Source organism: Salmo salar, chromosome 25 (assembly GCF_965601325.2).
Source record: "Salmo salar chromosome 25, fSalSal1, whole genome shotgun sequence".
NCBI classification, from domain to species: Eukaryota; Metazoa; Chordata; class Actinopteri; order Salmoniformes; family Salmonidae; genus Salmo; species Salmo salar.
Window position 1 is genome coordinate 13,286,335 of NC_138315.1, and position 17,778 is coordinate 13,304,112.

General features: G+C 42.1%; 1 protein-coding gene across 8 annotated transcripts in view; it reads left to right on the top strand.

The window, feature by feature from the left end:
• Positions 1-17,161: 17,161 nt before the first annotated feature.
• LOC106586174 (plakophilin-4) overlaps positions 17,162-17,778 on the top strand; it is a 131,263-nt gene continuing 130,646 nt past the window's right edge. For all 8 annotated transcript variants that reach the window (XM_014173115.3, XM_014173116.3, XM_014173120.3 and 5 more), the window contains exon 1: positions 17,162-17,360. The gene's annotated coding sequence lies outside the window, so the exon portion shown is untranslated. The remainder of the gene's footprint in view (positions 17,361-17,778) is intronic.

Below are 17,778 nucleotides of genomic sequence, written 5' to 3' on the forward strand. Positions count from 1 at the left end.
TAAAATCATGCATTTATATGCTCTACACACATTGTACGCTGTGGGGGGAGAGAAATCACCAGATATGCTATTCTCTAGAGTCTAGAATCTGCATATGCACCAAGCTGACTCTCTCATCTTTTGTCAACATCCACACTCTATTGTCTTGTCATACGGCAGGATCTTTCTGCATAAAAGCCAGAGCTTTGCTTTGATTCGTTTTGAGCAAGATATCAATTCAAAATGGTGGACTTTCAATCACCTCGTCGCACACTGTATCCTCTTAAGAGGAGCTACAGCCTTCAGGCAAAGACCACCGTAGTTGTGATCAGTCAGTGCTTTTACCTATCCTGTCCTTGTAGGCGGTTCTGTATCCTCTGCAGTCTGGACTGGTACTTCTCAGACAGGGATTAGAACTCTGGATTAAGGAGGCTGTCAGTTCAGGGTAGGTGCACTCTGAATACAAAACCTCCTCTGGAACCTGGTCTACCTCAGCCAGACAGTCGGCAGTTTTGGTGGGACAGTCCTGGAAGGATTATCTGGTTATGCCGTTTGAAAGACATAAAATACTTGGCAACACAATCAAACAGCATGGTGAGAGATAGAATTATGCAACCTTAATGGTGAGCGACCTACGTACCTCCACTCCCAGAAACAGGGTGTCTTCCTCTATGGCCAGATACACTTTTCTAAGTTTTTCAATGATGTCTTCCTGCTGGTCCTTCACAAAGTTGACCTGTGAGTGTGTCTTGAATATCTTCAGACTTACAGACTGTGACCTCACAGGCTCTAACAGAATGAATTGTTGAACACAAACTCAGTTCAAGGAATTATTCATTCAGTTCTCTTCCCTCCTCTACATCCGAGAATTAACAGTCTGACATCCTTCTCTGATATCCATCATGGTATAGAGAGCTCTGTATCTGATGAAATTTAGTGAGAGGAAATGGAAATATATATCTCTGTTAGAGTACAGAACCCACAGAAATGGAATATTTCCTTTTTCCCCTGTAGTTTTTCTTAATTTACTACTTGGTGGACAAATACAGTGAATCCTATAATCAGAGCAATTCACTGACGGCATATCGGTAGTCATACCCTCTTTCTGTTTCTAACAGGTTCCATTTTTGATGCCACTCAGAGGGAGGAAACTCAGGAAAGCAGTCTATTGTGAAACTGTACATACTAGATCACAAATATAACAATTAGATTGTCCTTCCTGCTGCACGTTCTCAGTAAAAACATACAGGAAAAGTGAGGAAATGAAGGCTTAACCATTCAACCTACAGTGCCTTGCAAAAGTATTCACTCCTCTTGGCGTTTTTCCTATTTTGTTGCATTACAACTGTCAGAAGGTGGGTGTAGCTGGTGCATGAAGTCAGGCACAGGAGAGCAGAATGATTGAGCAATGTACTTTACTCAAAATAAAGGCACAAGATAACAATACACTTGACCAACAATAAACGGTAATCAATTACGCACGGGTGAAAACAGCACCCGTCGAAAACCAGCCATAACGTACCGAATGAACATAGAAACAATCACACACAAAAACATGGGGGAAACAGAGGGTTAAATACATGAACATGTAATTGGGGAATGAAACCAGGTGTGTAGAAAACAACGACAAAACAAATGGAAAATGAAAGGTGGATCGGCGATGGCTAGAAGACCGGTGACATCGACCGCCGAACGCCGCCCGAACAAGGAGAGGGACCGACTTCGGCGGAAGTTGTGACAACAACCTGTAATTTAAATGGATTTTTATTTGTATTTCATGCAATGGACATACACAAAATAGTCCAAATTGGTGAAGTGAAATGAAAAAATAACTTGTTTAAAAAAATTCTAATAAATAAAAAAGGTAAAAGTGGTGTGTGCATATGTATTCACATCTTTTGCTATGAAGCCCCTAAATAAGATCTGGTGCAACCAATTACCTTCAGAAGTCACATAATTAGTTAAATAAAGTCCACTTGTGTGCAATCTTAGTGTCACATGATCTGTCACATGATCTCAGTATATATACACCTGTTCTGAAAGGCCCCAAATTCTGCAACACCACTAAGCAAGGGGCACCACCAAGCAAGCCACTCTATGAAGACCAAGGAGCTCTCAAAACAGGTCAGGGACAACGTTGTGGAGAAGTACAAATCAGGGTTGGATTATAAAAAAAAAAATTAAACATCCCACGGAGCACCATTAAATCCATTATTAAAAAATGGAAAGAATATGGCACCACAAGAAACCTGCCAAGAGAGGGCTGCCCACCAAAACTCACAGACCAGGCAAGGAAGGCATTAATCAGAGAGGCAACAAAGAGACCAAAGATAACCCCGAAGAAGCTGCAAAGCTCCACTGCGGAGATTGGAGTACCTGTCCATAGGACCACTTTAAGCCGGTCACTCCACAGAGCTGGGCTTTATGGAAGAGTGGCCAGAAACAAATAAGCAAACATGTTTGGTGTTAACCAAAAGGCATGTGGGAGACTCCCCAAACATATGAAAGAAGGTACTCTGGTCAAATGAGACTAAAAGTGAGCTTTTTGGCCATCAAGGAAAACGCTATGTCTGGCGCAAACCCAACATCTCTCATCATCCCAGGAACACCAAGCATGGTGGTGGCAGCATCATGCTGTGGGGATGTTTATCATCGGCAGGGACTGGGAAACTGGTCAGAATTGAAGGAATGATGGATGGCGCTAAATACAGGGAAATAATTGCTGGAAACCTGATTCAGTCTTCCAGAAATTTGAGACTGGGCCGAAGGTTCACCTTCCAGCAGGACAATGACCCTAAGCATACTGCTAAAGCAACACTCGAGTGGTTTAAAGGGAAACATTTAAATATTTTGGAATGGCCTAGTCAAAACCCAGACCTCAATCCAATTGAGAATCTGTGGTATGACTTAAAGATTGCTGTACACCAGCGGAACCCATTCAACTTGAAGGAGCTGGAGCAGTTTTGACTTGAAGAAAGGGCAAAAATCCCAGTGGCTAGATGTGCCAAGGGGTGAATAGTTATGCACGCTCAAGTTTTCCGTTTTTTTGGTCATATTTCTTGTTTGTTTCACAAAAAATATTTTGCATCTTCAAAGTGGTAGGCATGTTATGTAAATCAAATGATACAAACAGCATAAAAATGCATTTTAATTCCAGGTTTTAAGGCAACAAAATAGGAATAATGCCAAGGGGGTGAATACTTTCGCAAGCCACTGTATATGTATAGAAGAGAGTGGTGGTGAGGTCATTTTCGGTCACCTTCTGAAGCCATAATGCAGTGCAGTATGTCTCAGACAGGCCATTAGGGACTCACAGATTGCCTCCCAAATAGCACCCTATTCCCTATACAGTGCACTACTTTTGACCAGAGCCCTATGGGTCCTTGTCAAAAGTAGTGCACTATAGGGAATAGGGTGCCATTTGAGACATAACCACTGTTTTAAAGCCAGACAAAACTTCTCAAACCTTCCCTCCAAACAAATTCCTCTGACGCACAAACAAGTATGGAATCGTAATTAAGTGTTTTAAGGGAATGTTATTTAGCATGGTGGGTCACTTAGTACAAGAAGCATGCAGGCGGCTAGAGAGAGGAGAGTAGGCAGTAGCTCCATTTTGGTGAGGCTCTCAGGTGGGCAGGACTGAGTGGGGGGGACAGCAGGGGCTGGATGAAAGAGAAGACGAGTGGGGGATGGAGGTACGCCAGAGACTGACTCACTCACACAGGGGCAGGCAGGCAAGCAGACAAAATGGCTGGCAGTGGATTCCTTATCCCCCTATATGGCCCACTTTCAAAGACATCTCTTCTCCTGCCTGCTCTTAATCCCACCATTCGCTCCCTGAGAATGAAAAAGCCTCCAGGAGTCAAAAGGAGAATTAACTAAAGAGAGGTGACTTACGTAGAGAGGAGTTCTAACAAACACCAGATTCATGGGGAATGAATGCTGTATTGTTGGCAACAAGAGGACTTTTGGTAGGATCTAGGTAGGATCTGCAAAGTACGGTCTATTATTTTGGTACTTGTAGAGATTGAATGCCTTAAGATTCATCGCAGTATATTGTGTGGAATTAAAAAACAGAACCACAGTTTTCACAAACAGAGTCAAGGGCTCCATTTTCATATGGAGAAAAGTAAGTTCCTCTGCAGCTTTCTGAAACAGTGGGCACAGAGCCCCTCAGCTCATCTCTCAGGTCATGGGATGCGTCCCAAATGGCACCCTATCCCCAGAGCCCTGGTCAAATGTAGTGCTCTACATAGGGAATAGGGTCCCATTTGGGACGCGCCCGTGTTGTTACCTACCTGCTGGAGTACCTGCTCTCAGTCTGCCGGCTGAGGAGGCTGGTGGTGTTGCTGGTGTTGGACTTCACTCAGTCTGTACTGCAAGTCCTCTGTCAGCTGCCAGATGGGCTCCACAGTGGTACACCTGAACGCCTCCCGCTCACTCTCCAGAAACAGCTCTAATGAGACACCCACACACATAAACACACACACACACACACACACACACACACACACACACACACACACACACACACACACACACACACACACAGTATGGTATTGTCTCACTCAATAGGGACTGGAACAGTATCTATACACTCAGGACTGAGAGGGGTACTGTGGTCCAGTAGCTCAGAGAGGATGCCCATGTCTGTTCTACTGGCCAGACCATTTGGTCCCAGAAATCCTTGCAGCTCAGCTTCAGCCTTTTCCCTGCTGCATGGAAAGAGAGGGGAATTCCATTAAGCATACAGCATACTGTACCAAACACAACTGAACACAGACTGCTTCTCAAATGGCAATCTATTCCCTATGTAGTGCACTACTCTTGACCAGGGCCCATAGGGAAAAGGTTGCCATTGGGACGCGGCAACACAGTGTGCCGAACACGCTCATCCATTAGTCCCAGCTAAAATATAATGGGATTGTAACTATAGAAACAAACTTTTTCTCCCTTCTCTTAAATTACCTTCACGCTAATGAATTCAGTGGTTATGTGCGGTTGCCGTGGTGCGGTCGGTCAATCTGTGTGTCTGTCTTCAGAGAAGGCTCATTACAGAAACCCACGCTTGTGTACACCATTAACCTTGGATCGCACCGACACAGTCATTACCCCGAGAACAGCCTACACCCCAGAGCTAGCGCTGCCCTTCTCACTTCACAACGCATGACACCAACGCATGACACCAGCGGGCCGCGGCAGCCCAATGCTTCCTCTGCTTCTGCCTCATCATCACACCAGGGAGAGTTCATTTTACAATGCCACAGAAGCTAGCTAGCACCCTCCACTGAGCTATCCATTCCCTCTTTCTTTCTTTCTTTCTTTCTTTCTTTCTTTCTTTCTTTCTTTCTTTCTTCTTTCTTTCTTTCTTTCTTTCTTTCTTTCTTTCTTTCTTTCTTTCGCTGTCTTCTTTGGTCACGGAAAGCCATTTCAAATCCCCCATCTCTCATTTTACTGGGGCTTATTTTAGTTTTGAGCAGTGTTTGCCATAACTGAATATGGCTGAGTGGGGTGGGTAGTAGGCTACAGACTACAATACAGTATATGGTGTAGTGGTTCATGGTAATGTGTGCTGGGAGGGGTTTCTTATCCTGCATTGGCTAGTCTGCTGTTCTCTCTGCTCCACACCTGTCTGGGCTGCCTCAGTAGGGAGCTCTTTTTGGTCTCCTTGGTGGCACGGAGAGCCCTCTTCACCTGAAAGACACCTCTTAAATCAGCCAACAGCTACCTGTGGAACACTGTGGTCATGATAAATCCTCTCTCACAAGTTTATGCTAACATGATCCCATTATGGTAGCATTAGCATGTAATCGCTGATATCACTATGACCAATCATGACCAAAGCATAGACTGCAATCATGGAAGATTATGTCTGCATCCCAAAAGTCGCAGCCTTAAATTCACTTGATGTCCTTTTGATCAGGACCTATGGGTGAAAGTAGTGCACTATGTAGGGAATAGGGTGCCATTTGGGAATCGGGCTATGAGTAATAAATGGTATAAACATGACCAAAAAGGAGTACTCTCCTTAGTGCTCTATGTTCCTAGCTTACCGAGCAATACAGAACGAGAGATTGGTCAATTGTTTCCTTGTTATGCTTCATGGGGGAAATGGTCTTCATTCAGCAGTACATTCAGTGTGTGTGGGGTTTTGCCTTTGAAATATTGACTTTGAAAGGCTCATAATCTGCAGGAATTCATGTGAAACATTATTGCCGTTGAACACTTGAAAGGAGAACACACGTTGGTAAATTAAAATATTCAGGGGAACATGCATAAGGCGTGTTTCTGGTGGGAACAGGAGGGGGTGAGTATCTTCCTCTCCTGTCATTGATTTGCCTTTTCCATTATGAAAATGCTCTCTCGGTGCAGCCCTCTATACTGTCCTCTACCGCAGTGAATGTGCCCTTAGTTTTGTTCCATCTGTACAGTCTTAGGAAAAAAAGGTGAAAAAAGAAATCCAGAAATAAATCAATAAAAATATAGAACCTTAAAGGGTTCTTCGGCTGTCCCCATAGGAGAACCATTTGAATAACACTTTTTGGTTCCAGATAGAACCCTTTTGGGTTCCGTGTACAACCCTTTCTTCAGAGGGTTCTACCTGGAACCAAAAAGGGTTCTACCTGGAACCAAAAAGGGGCTACCTGGAACCAAAAAAGGTTCTCCTATGGGGACAGGCAAATAACCCTTTTTTCTAAGACTGTAAGGGGGAAAAGGATGTTTGATATTAACATGCCGTAAAACATGTGAAACTACAAATAAAACATATCGGTGACATGAGATGAAACCGCACACCTACAAGCACAGTCAAACCCCTGCTCTCGATTACCCTGCTCGAAACCCCAGCCATTAAAGTAGGCTGTGAATTCTCCCTTTACCATGTGTTGACCTAGGGATCTTATCAGGATCTCTCCTTCAAAGATGTAAGGCCTTAGTATCCAGGACACTCCCACTCTCTTACTGGAAAGTCAATCATCTGATCACATCCTGCGGCGACTCCCCTCTACCACCACTGGGAAATCCACAACAGAAAGCCTGCCTTTCAGCGTGGCGGGCGTATGCAAACACTGATTGCCTTATCTGGTCCATGCAGAGAGCTGAATTGGAGGGAGCCATGGGCAACCGTAATGAGACACAACAACAACAAAAAAGCTGCTGCCACAGTTTACCAATTAAAACACTGCAGGTCTACAAGCATAATCCTCATGCCCCCTAGGGTTAACTTCTCACAGTGCTAGGATGCAGAAAGATTGGGAACTTCAAACAGCTTTATGGTTGATCCTCCTGCAGACTCATGAATATTCAAATTTGATGTTGATATTCTTCTTAAATCTTATATTTTTTGGAGAGCCCATTTACAGTAGGTTACGTAATGGTCTGATGTTTTATAGTAAATCCGCTCCTCCGGATCATTGGAGATCGTGTGTGTGTGTGTGTGTGTGTGTGTGTGTGTGTGTGCGTGTGTGCGTGTGTGTGTGTGTGTGTGTGTGTGCGTGTGTGTGTGTGTGTGTGTGTGTGTGTGTGTGTGTGTGTGTGTGTGTGTGTGTGTGTGTGCGTGTGTGCGTGTGTGCGTGTGTGTGTGTGTGTGTGTGTGTGTGTGTGTGTGTTCGTTCATGCCCATGATCGTTAAACTCTGAATGAAGGTTTCTAGCACCGTAAAACTGAATTATGATTCAGAAAGAGCCCATGGTTGTTCATTTGAGAAAGAACACCAACTCCATATAAATATGTCCTCAGATGTAAATGATGTTGCGGATATCATGCAGAGGCGTACATGCACTGTTCAGTCTTTTACCTTCTCATTATGTCAACAGATCTGTCACCCATCAACTGTCTCCATACTGAAAGTTGGACACACAGAATCAGTATGTTGCCAAAAAGAAAAGCTGAATCATTGAATGAATGAGGTAGCTTGCACCTAAGGATGTTCAAGAGCATACTGGGCTATGGAACAACAAAATATATATCGTACCAAATTCAACTTTTTACTTTATACATTCTTCAGCCCTTTGCTTCTGTTATGGGCTTGTATTCACAAAGTGTCTCAGAGCAAATCAAATATCAACAATATCTACCTTTTGAGCGATATGTGCAGACTCCAGTTGTTTGGCATCAACTATGGCTTGTAGTTTCTCATATTCAGCCAGTTTATACTGAGCTTCCAAGGCCATCCTTCACCAGTAGAGTCAGTTTCTCTATATCAATGAAAGGAAGCATCAAACTACAAGATAGAGCGGTGTTCTAGTAAGCATTGAGCATGTGAAAAGTGCATTAACTATCAATCACTCAATCAACTGTGAATTCTTAGGCCAGGTGTTATTTATGCTGATGACAGAAGAGGAAGGAAGTGAGATAGAAACGGCACATCCTCTGTCTTCAACTGCTTCCCAAATGGCATCTTATTCCCCATGTAGTGCACTACTTTTGGCCACTACTTAGGGAATGGGGTGCCATTTGGGACGCACCCTTCGTGATGAGGTATATCCTATAGGGAGCAGGAAGGAGGGAGAGAGGAAACAAACTGGCCAGGTCAGACAGGCTGGTCCTGACCAGTTCAGCTGGGACTCCATGAGACAGGTGAATAAACACCAGCCATGCTGCTGCTACTGACAACGCAGACATAAAGGTCCTGGCAGACGGTTATGAGTTCAGTGAGTCTAGAGGAAAGAGCAGTCAGCATTGGTTCAGATTGGAGCTGAGCTAAGCTGACTTACCTAAATATTTTGATCGGTTCCTGGTTATAAAGCAATGTAGGTCTCTTCCACTCATAGCTTCTCATCTGTTTATCAATAGTACATGTGATTTAAACAAGGAATTTGAGGTAACACTTTACATTAATTTACCACACAGTTATTACTCTTGTGACAACACTGTAGTAATATGTTATGTATTATTACAACATTGTAATCACACATAATTTTGTCAAGTAAAATCAGCCAGGAGGAAAAAATGAATATGTAAATAGGAAGGTTCGTTAAAGTTTGACAGAAAGGTCACCACACCACCTCATCATCTTCCTGCTGTTGCTTTAATCAGTTTAGGCCTATTCTAAGGATTAACATTTACATTCAAGAACTTAATGGGAAAAACCACTATCACTCAATTTCTCCCAAAACAGCCTATTCAACATTCAGGGTCTAAGAGGTTATAGAAATATCCTCTGAATTCTCATCAGGGCCCAGTTTTTCAAAAGCAATCTGTCTGGATTTCGCCTATCGGATAGGATTAAATGCATAGAAATAGAACGAAGAGAACGGATCAATCATTGACTTGAATGGGGACTTTCGTTCTATTCGTTCTATTTCTATGCATTTAATCCTATCCAATAGGCGAAATTCAGATAACTTTAGAAAAACTGGGCCCAGGCCTTCAAAGTGTCTGTGCATGAAAGTTAACAACAGATGGTACACTGTAAACAGAGTGTGGAACTGTAAACAGACGTGCTAGAATATCACTTGGGTTAATCTAATGTGGAATATCCTCCTAAATACATTTAGAATTCATCATGTAAATTACTTGTAATATAATAATTCTGGTGTACTTTATTATGGTAAATTACACTCTGTAATTTCTACCCTATCATAACATAAGCAAACGGATAAGTGGAGACTGACATCAAATGTAATTTAAAGTAGAAATCTATTTAACATGGTAGGACTGTGGGAGGGCGTTGAGGAAAGAGCAAAAGGGGATAATAATTCATGCTGAAGTGTATTGAGGTTTCTCTACATTGTATTGGATTAATTCCATCCATACCTAAAGTGTGGAAGATATTTTTCACAATAAAGCATCAATGTCCATATCAGTGACCCATGCAGAGAGTGAGTTACGGTATAGGATTACATATAGCTGAAAGGAAGGAAGAGGTGAAGCGAGAGGGTTTACTCCGCCCAAAATCTGTCCACGAAAAGGAAATCCCGAAGTAAGGCATTTTTGTATGGAGGTCAATGAGAGAGTGTTGAATTTGGTCAACAGAAAATGTAATTGCTCATTTGCTACGTGAGGATTATTTGATCGAATAGAAGATTCGTAAGGGTTAGGTTGTTGTTGCGAATGCACTGATATAATTGGACTGATATAATTGGACGCAAGTGGCAACTTCAGAAAAAAAACGTTATATTAGAGTTGTGCATGTTGTTCACGTGTGTATCTGCCCTCGCACTGGCTAGAATGGTCCACCTGATCTCGCCTCCTCCCGCCTGCCTTCCATCTTTGAGGACATGTAGGCCTATTTCCATTGTTAGAACGGTCACGCGACTATTTTGTCAATATAATACAAAATCTTTTATTATACAGTGGCAAGAAAAAGTATGTGAACCCCTTGGAATTACCTCGATTTCTGCATAAATTGGTCATCGAACTTGATCTGATCTTCATCTAAGTCACAACAATAGACCAACATAGTGTGCTTAAACTAATAACACACAAATTATTGTATTTTTCTTGTCCATATTGAATTTAAACATAGGTTGGAAAAAGTATGTGAACCTCTAGGCTAATGACTTCTCCAAAAGCTAATTGGAGTCAGGAGTCAGCTAACCTGGAGTCCAATCAATGAGATTAGATTGGAGAGGTTGGTTAGAGCTGCCTTGCCAAACAAAAACACTCACAAAATTTGAATTTGCTATTCACAAGAAGCATTGCCTGATGTGAACCATGCCTCAAACAAAATGAATCTCAGAAGACCTAAGATTAAGAATTGTTGACTTGCATGAAGCTGGAAATGGTTACAAAATATCTCTAAAAGCCTTGATGTTCATCAGTCCATGGTAAGACAAATTGTCTGTAAATGGACAAAGTTCAGCACTGTTGCTACTCTCCCTAAGAGTGGCCGTCCTCCAAAGATGACTGCGTTAAGAAGAATCCTAGCGTGTCAGCTAAAGACTTACAGAAATCTCTGGAACATGCTAACATCTCTGTTGACGAGTCTACAATACGTAAAACACTAAACAAGAATGGTGTTCATGGGAGGACACCACGGATAGGCCACTGCTGTTCAAGAAAAACATTGCTGCACGTCTGAAGTTTACAAAAGTGCAACTGGATGTTCCATAGCGCTACTGGCAAAATATTCTGTGGACAGATGAAACTACAGTTGAGTTGTTTGGAAGGAACACACAACACTATGTGTGGAGAAAAAAATGCACAGCTCACCAACATCAAAACATCATCCCAACTGTAAAGTATGGTGGAGGGAGCATTATGGTTTGGAGCTGCTTTGCTGCCTCAGGGCCTAAACAGCTTGCTATCATCGACAGAAAAATGTATTCCCAAGTTTATCAAGACATTTTGCAGGAGAATGTTAGGCTATCTGTCCGTCAATTGAAGCTCAACAGAAGTTGGTTGATGCAACAGGACAACGTCCCAAAACACAGAAGTAAATCAACAACAGAAGAAAATACATCTTCTGGAGTGGCCCAGTCAGACTCCTGACCTCAACCTGATTGAGATGCTGTGGCATGATCTCAAGAGAGCAGTTCACACCAGACATCCTAAGTATATTGCTGAACTGAAACAGTTTAGTAAAGAGGAATGGTCCAAAATTCCTCCTGACTGTTGTGCAGGTCTGATCCGCAACTACAGAAAACGTTTGGTTGAGGTTATTGCTGCCAAAGGAGGGTCAACCAGTTATTAAATCCAAGGGTTCACATACTTTTCCCATCCTGCACTGTGAATGTTTACACGGTGTGTTCAATAAAGACATGAAAACGCATAATTGTTTGTGTTATTAGTTTAAGCAGACTGTGTTTGTCTATTGTTGTGACCTAGATGAAGATCAGATACAATTTTATGACCAATTTATGCTGAAATCCAGGTATTACCAAAGGGTTCACATATTTTTTCTTGCCACTGTAGGTCACCTATCAAGTGGTGTATAGGTACACAGGTGACCGGAATCGTTAGCACGCCAATTAGATTTAAAGATATTTTTGTAGCAGGTTAGGAGAGCATTTTTGCTAACCCTAACCCTTTTCCTAACCTTAACCTCAGTCTCTTAACCTGCTGTGTTAATTCACCTAAACTGCTGCGTAAGTTTCTGCTGCGTAAGTGGTGTGAAAAGAGTTTCCCGTTTTGACTAGGTGGAACTATACACAGAGACGAACGAGGAAGCGAGACACCCCACTCACTGTTTTTTTCAAAACATTTTCTGGTTCAGTGAAAGTCAATGAACTAACTAAGTAGACCAGATCCAGCAGCTATTGCATTGGTGTCTATAGGAGACACCCCCAGTTAAGTATTCTGGAAACTATTATTATTTTTTGCAACGCACTGTAAAACAGCCTAAGTGAACTATCTTCATTTATCCACCATCTTTGGTATACAGCTACAATCGGAAGTGACTCTTTCATAGTCAGTTTGGAGAACTTGCTCAGCAGGTTAGGATAATTAAAGTAGCAGGCTAGGATAATTAGGTTAAGGTTAGGAAAAGGGTTAGGGTCAGCTAAAATGCTCTCATAACCTGCTACGAAAAGTCACTTCATGTTGTAGCTGTACTTCATCAAATATTTTCTATTATATTGACAGGATAGTCGAATGACCGTTATAACAATGGAAATGCATGATCTCAAGGATGGAAGGCAGGCGGGAGAAGAGGAGGCAAGATCAGGTGTGACCATTCTAGCCAATGAGAGGGCAGATACGCTCGTGAACAACAGGCACAACTCGGATATAAAGTCTTGTTTTTTTGTGTGTTTGCTGCAGGAGAGACTGGTGCACTTCACAAAATAGATGACAACATGAGGATGTAAAATTATGTGGATATGTTGAAGCAACATCTCAAGACATCAGTCAGGAAGTTAAAGCTTTGTCGCAAATGGGTCTTCCAAATGGACAATGACCCCAAGCATACTTCCAAAGTTGTGGCAAAATGGCTTAAGGACAACAAAGTCAAGGTATTGGAGTGGCCATCACAAAGCCCTGACGACAATCCTATAGAAAATTTGTGGGCAGAACTGAAAAAGTGTGTGCGAGCAAGGAGGCCAACAAACCTGATTCAGTTACACCAGCTCTGTCAGGAGGAATGGGCCAAAATTCACCCAACTTATTGTGGGAAGCTTGTGGAAGGCTACCCCGAAACGTTTGACCCAAGTTAAACAATTTAAAGGCAATGCTACCAAATACTAATTGAGTGTATGTAAACTTCTGGGAATGTGATGAAAGAAATAAAAGTTGAAGTAAATCATTCTCTCTACTATTATTCTGACATTTCACATTCTTAAAAAAAAGTGGTGATCCTAAGTGACCTAAGACAGGGAATTTTTACTGGGATTAAATGTCAGGAATTGTGAAAAACTGAGTTTAAATGTATTTGGCTAAGGTGTATGTAAACTTCCGACTTCAAATGTATGAATGAAAGTTTACAAGGAAGGTGCACACAGGGTGAGATTTTTTTAGGTGACAGACAGTGACACATGGAAAGACAGGGACACATTCAATATCGCCTTACAAACTCTTGCCTGCATCTAGATGATCTACGGTGTAATCATTAGTCCAACAGTCGCAAAAGAGAGTTCCTTTGGAGAAATCCAGGTATGTTTATCCCCGTTTCATTCGTGTTGGCTTCTGTTTAAGAAACATTTTACAACATTCATACCCCTCGGGAGAGGCGAAGGTCGAGAGCCATGCGTCCTCCGAAACACGACCCAACCAAGCCGCACTGCTACTTGACACAATGCCCGCTTAACCCAGAAGCCAGCCACACCAATGTGTCGGAGGAAATATCGTACACCTGGAGACTGTGTCAGCGTATATGCACCCGGCCCGCCACAGGAGTCACTAGAGCGCAATGGGACAAGGACATCCCTGCCGGCCAAACCCTCCCCCTAACCCAGACGATGCTGGGCCAATTGTGCGCTGCCTCAACCAGGATCTCTAGTGGCACAGCTAGCACTGCGATGCAGTGCCTTAGACCACGGCGCCACTCGGGAGGCCTCCACGTTGTATTCCTTCTCGCGTTTATGCGCTTTTCTCCTCTCACCTTTTCCCTTCGCTTGTGGACTCCAATGCACAACACACCAGCTGAAAAAATCTTTCCAAGCCAAACCATATCATAACCACTACACACAGCCCACATCGTTGTCACCATATTTGCTAAAGTAACATCATAGTCAACATAGCTAATAGAACTATCATGTTAGTAAACCCTCTACAATCTCGCAGTAACGTTAGAGTGTACAGTCAGTAAAAGTTAAATAAGCAGTTTAGCAGTTACACTGGCGGCCCCGGTGGCAATGAATTTGTAAAACCTAAAGCTTACCTTGACTTGGAAGAGTTCCAGTGTTGTGTTGCATAGTCATAGCCAGCTAGCTGACAAAGCATCCCTTTGTTTGAGCTGGGTGTTTGAGTAGGGTAAATTAGCTAGCTAGCTGCATTTGCTAGCTAAGTAAGTGAAAGTGAAAAAAAAGTCAAAATATAGCTCTCTTGCTTCTCCTTCATTTTTTAAGCAATTAATTTATTCAACTATTCTTTCTCTCTCTTTGAGTCACTACATTTTATGCACTGCAGAGCTAGTTTGCTGTAGCTTATGCTTTCAGTTCTAGATTAATTCTCTGATCCTTTGATTGGGTGGACAAAATGTCAGTTCATGCTGCAAGAGCTCTGATAGGTTGGAGGACATCCTTCAGAAGTTGCCATAATTACTGGGTACGTCTATAAAAGGGGGTGAGAACCATGAGCCTCCTAGGTTTTGTATTGAAGCCATTGTACCCAGAGGTGGATGGAAGCTAGCTGTCCTCCGGCTATACCATGGTGGTCTCTACAGAGTGCTGTTAAGGCTACTGTAGACCTCATTGCAAAACAACGTGTTTTTAATCAATTATATGGTGATATAAATATATTTAGTAAAGATTTAAAAAGGATAACCTTTTAAATGTTTTACTATTTTTATTTGTATGAAATTCAGTGAGAAGTATGGTCCTCCGCTTCCTCTTCTGAGGCGCCTCCACTGGTACGGCTATTTTGTTCTGTTCGCATTAATTTATTTGCGATAACAGTGTCGGTATTCTAAGCCAAACTGCTATTCAGTATTTTTGTTTGCATGCATGAATAACTAGACTACTACTTTGAGCATTGAGTTTGCATTATTTTGGTAAGACAGCTGTGTGTAGGGCTGCATTCACATAGGCTGTTTGTATGTAATATGTTAATTACCCTATCTAACTTATAGCTTTTGTTCATTACGAAAATGGCCTCGCTTTAGTGTGTATAGGGCGTTGTCCTTTGTGCTGATACAGCGCAGCGGTGATTGGTGCGAAATCTGTAGCCTTCCCGCCAATTTAAACAGTCCCCTATATAATTTTATCCTGGCGCCGGTTCTGGGTGTTAATTAGTAGGCTGATACCACATTTTATGGACCCAAGATCCCTATGTAAGAATGTACATTACAATTTGAATGTTCAATATACATAGTATTATTGCAATTATGAAGTCTAATACATCCACAGTGCAATTTCAACTGATTTGTCCTATTTTGCCAAATTAACTAATTATAGTTTTTTTTATGTATATAACAATTTTGCGAACTTTTCAAGCATTATATAGTCCAAATATTGCATTTTTACACTACTTGTATCAGTTTGCATCAGTTTCAATACGGGACTTTTATTTTGAAGGCCACTATTGTGACTAATTGTTATTGTGGTTAGCTTCACATAGGTGGCTCTGGCAGTGCTTGGCTCTGCTGAAAACGACTCATCTGCAGATTACTTGCTTTTCTGTATGGAGCACAGGAGGATGGTGGCACCTTATGGGGAGGACGAGATCGTGGTAATGGCTGTAGTGTAGTGGAATCAGTGTTATGGTATCAAATACATCAAACACATAGTTTCCATGTGTTCTTTTGCCCATCTTAATATTTAATTTTTATTGGCCAGTCTGAGATATGGCTTTTTCTTTGCAACTCTGCCTAGAAGGCCAGCCTCCCAGAGTCGCCACTTCACTGTTGACAATGAGACTGGTGTTTTGCGGGTACCATTTAATGAAGCTGCCAGTTGAGGACTTGTGAGGCGTCTGTTTCTCAAACTAGACACTTTAATGTACTTGTCCCCTTGCTCAGTTGTGCACCGGGGCCTCCCACTCCTCTTTCTATTCTGGTTAGAGCCAGTTTGTGCTGTTCTGTGAAGGGAGTAGTACACAGCGTTGTACCAGATCTTCAGTTTCTTGGCAATTTCTCTCATGGAATAGCCTTCATTTCTCAGAACAAGAATAGACTGATGAGTTTCAGAAGAATGTCCTTTGTTTCTGGCCATTTTGAGCCTGTAATCGAACCCCCAAAATGCTGATACTCAACTAGCCTAAAGAAGGCCAGTTTTATTGCTTCTTTAATCAGAACAACAGTTTTCAGCCGTGCTAACGTAATTGCAAAAGGGTTTTCTAATGATCAATTAGCCTTTTAAAATGATCAACTTGGAATAGCTAACACACCGTGGCATTGGAACACAGGAATGATGGTTGCTGATAATGGGGCTCTGTACGCCTATGTAGATATTCCATTAAAAATCAGCTTTTTCCAGCTACAATAGTAATTTACAACATTAACAATGTCTACACTGTATTTCTGATCAATTTGATGTTATTCTAATGGACAAAAAATGTGCTTTTCTTTCAAAAATAAGGACAATTCTAAGTGACACCAAACTTTTTAACTGTAGTGTATGCGCGGTTCTACCCTGTGGATTAGGCAATATTTATTATTAGGCCAACTCCTGAACAAGATAAATTCACGTTTTACGCCGCTGTATAGGCTACTGTATGAATCAATTCATGCGTAACCTCGGGTGGATATGACACAAAACAGACTACCCTACGTAAAGGTCAGTGGAGGCTGGTGGGAGTAGCTATAGGAGGACAGGCAGGTAAGCAAGTGGTTTCCATATGAGTCAAGCATGTGGTTTCCATATGTTTGTTGTGTTTGATACAGTTCCTTGTATTCCATTCCAACCATTACAATGAGCCAGTCCTCCTATAGCTCCTCCCACCAGCCTCCACTGATAAAGGTGCAGAAAGGGACTGACAATGGCAAACAATTTACGAAATGATTATGGTATCCTGCTTAACAAAATGTGTAACCAAGGAAACTGTTTTTCCCCTTACCATTGGTCTATTCAACAAAGCGAGTCTCCAGTGAAACGCCCTCTTCTACAAACTAGACCCAATGAATACTGAAACTGCAAACCTAGAGCGAGGTGACGTCATGCATACTCGTATTCCTTTGGCGTGGAAGCGGAGAGGGAAGAAGGGATCTTGTTCTTGACTATGGAGGCGAGTTACACTGCATGGGACTAAGAGCGGACTTGTAGAGGTGCTACTTCCATGCTGATTAAGTTACATGTTCCAATGTGGATCCACGCCAAAACACAGCGATCACAATAATACTCCTTAAGGTACAGGCTCGTTTTCATTCATTCTGAAAGCATGGAGAAAATCTGTAAAAATGAAAACATCTGCAGGCTAAAAGTCTGCGCTAGACAAGTTACTATTTAAGTCCTAAATTCATTTTTTTTGTTAACTATACAAACAGTGCAGCATGTGTTGTTTATTTCCTGCTTTTGCTATAGCCTATACATAGCAAGCAAGGACCTTAACGCAAACTAATCTTTCTCTTGTGACTGATACACTACCACGCACACCTCCTGAGGGTCATCCACTGGTTATTGAGTTTGCCCCTTGATACATTGTAGGCGAAACTTTTGATTTGTCCATTATTGTATCTTGTGGACGTTGCATGAAGTGTTACTTTTTGTAGGGCTGTGACTCTGAGGTGTAAATGCACCGGTAGAAAATGAATTAGGCAGGTTGAGT